Source organism: Elephantulus edwardii, unplaced genomic scaffold, assembly GCF_000299155.1.
Source record: "Elephantulus edwardii isolate Elephantulus edwardi_28Jun2011 unplaced genomic scaffold, EleEdw1.0 scaffold00063, whole genome shotgun sequence".
Classification (NCBI taxonomy): domain Eukaryota; kingdom Metazoa; phylum Chordata; class Mammalia; order Macroscelidea; family Macroscelididae; genus Elephantulus; species Elephantulus edwardii.
Genome location: NW_006399813.1, coordinates 7,099,637 through 7,102,442, shown reverse-complemented (window position 1 = coordinate 7,102,442; position 2,806 = coordinate 7,099,637).

Here is a 2,806-nt window from a genome sequence, read left to right as displayed (position 1 = left end):
ATTTTTATGGCGACAAGGGGCCAGAATACATTTTTTTTTTATTTGCCTGCTTCTACTGGGGGTACACGCTGTGCAGACAAGTGAGAAAAGAAAACAAATTTGTTTCGGAAATTTTCATCTCTGAGCTGTTGAAATGGGGCTGTGATTTTGGCAGAGAATAATCAAATAAAGGGAATCAAAGTGGGAAATGGCCCCGGAAAGTGCGCATGGTCTTCCTGGGTCCTTCATTGTGTTTATAGCAGGAAATCGTCACATGGCTTTATCAGTTAGATGGTTATCTCTATTTAAATAAAGGGTGAAGTGTGTGCGTGTATCCAGTCATGGTCAGGAGATAATGGAGTTGCCTGTGGGCAGTGTAGGACGTGAGCTGTACTGGGCTGTTTATGAGCAATGGGAGTTTTTAAATCTTCAGAAGGTCCCGTGCATCAATTTTATCCTCTTTACATTGTGCATTTCTGGTTGTATTTGGCAGTCTCTTTGTAGCTTGGACTAGAGCCTCTAAGCTTGATCCCAGTTTGTCTCTTAAGAACATTATAGTTTTGGGCTTTACTCCCGGGTCTCTGATCCACCTTGAGTTGATTTTTGTAGCAATGTGAGTTTTTAAACATAAGAGGGGAACCCCCCACAGGAGGCCACCAGCTCCACTATAGGGAACCCCATGGGTCATCTAGTCACAAAACCGGGTTTATTTGGATTCAACTCAATTACTTTTCCAACTTTACCTATTAATGGATGCAGAGGCTGGCAAACAGACATCCAGGCTGGAGTCTCACCCACATTAACATTGCATGGCCGCATGTCAAGTCTCATTGAAGTTCTGAGTGAGTGGGTCTCAGGCCAAGGTGGGCTATAGAATCCACAGGTAGAACAGTTCAGTGTGAGGGTTTGGTTTGTTTTCCTTCCAGCTGTTCCAATTGTCAGTTTTGTGGCAGGTTTAGCTTGCACATGGGAGCAGAGCTCAAGAGTCAAGTCAGAGTAGAAACCAGCTCTCCATTACCTCCTTGGACTTAACTACCCTGGTCCCTAATTCTGCCCCTTTTCCGCCTTCTGCAGTTCAAAGAGAAGGAGGACTAAGTTCTAGCCAAGTTCTGATCCTGGCACACACCAACCCGAGTGTGTCACCACAGAATCACCACACCTGACAAGTGGAGCCAAGTAGTGGTGGTTGTGTTGTTATGTACCAATAAGTCAGAACAGATCCATAGCTGACTGTCCAGTGGGTTTTCAGAGACAGACAGGAGGCAATTACTCATCATTCTTCCTCAGAGCAACTGGTGGACTCAAACCACACACGTTTGTGTTGGCAATGCACTTCTTTGCCACTAAGCCGCCAGAGCTCCCTAGTGGGGCTAGAGGCTTTAGCTCCCCGCATTCACCACGAGGACTGCATAGGTGGTGACCTTGTCAGTAGTAAAAATAGTCTACATTCCTGCCAAAGTTCTTCTGTGCAGAGAGCATTTCTATTTACCCCTCCCCTTAAAACCACTGGCGAAACAGGAGACAATAACATTGCCTAAACGCACACAGAAATGTGCTCATGAGTGCATGGAAAGGGACGCGTAGGCGGCCGTCCTGGTGTTTTTCATAGGATGTTCTCTGACTTAGGATGCATTTCTGTGTGACTGGGGAGCTCCAGTGGCTTAGTGGCAAGGGGGTGCGCTGCCAACCCACAGGTACTGGATTTGAACCCACTGCTGCTCCGGGGAGAAAATGGACAATCTTCTCCTGTGCTATTTACAGCCTCTGAAAACCAGCTTGCAGGGTCAGCTATGGGTTGATGATACGTAACAACAGTAGTGAAAAAAGCAGATACCTGATAAGAAAGCAATGAGATTTTGACTGCAGGGAAGGAGCCCCAGTTCTCGGGGCACTTGGGTACGAGTTTATGAGGGAGAGTGGTAAGATAGGCCTGGGTGTGCTCAGGATTCACCAAGAAGCCAAATGGAATGGAATGGCCCTGACTCCCCATCCCGCCCTTTCTAGATGCCAGACCTCCACATGCTGAATATTTATTTACCTGCCTCGGAGGCTGAGCGGGTTTCAGAGGTGCAGTTAATATTTAATGTATCTTAGAATGGGTGGCACTAACTATATCTGCACATATTTCTTAGCTCATTTCCCCCTCCCTTTAAGCCTCCAAAAAGAGGTCAAGGATTACAAGATACCAACCTCTCACCTTGAGTTTTTTTTCCTGTTTCTCAGGCTCCTTATCAGGTAGAAAGACTTCAGGTTTCGATGGCTGCCCTGAAGGAGTCCCCAAGTTTCAAAGTTGTAATGTCGGTGGAAAGAAAGGCAGCATATCCCGGAGCTGCCAAGCTCTGTGGAAGGGTGGGAAGTGGAAAGAAGAAAAGGCATGTAGATACTCCTATAAGTCTGGTGGCACAGCCTGTAGCGAGTGAGCTGCTACTCAGCTAACGCTGAGGTGGTGCTTCTAGTGGTTCAAATCCACAGAGGACTCAAGGAGAAAGAAGCAATCTCCTCCCATGTGATTTATAAGTCTGTTTCAACCTGACGGCAGTATGTTCAAGGTTTGAGTATCTATATATACACACATACACACACAGATAGATATGTATAGTTGTTATAGTTGTTGTGTACCCTCAAGTCTGACCCATAAATGGCCCTCCAGCTGGTTTTCAGAGACAGTAATTGCATGGGAGGGGGGAAGATATTGTCCATCCTTCTCCTGCAGAGCGGCTGGTGGATTTGAACCATATGCCTTTGGGATTGCAACTCATTTTCTTACCACTACAAGATATATATGTGTGTGTGTGTATATGTGTATATATATGTGTGTGTGTATATG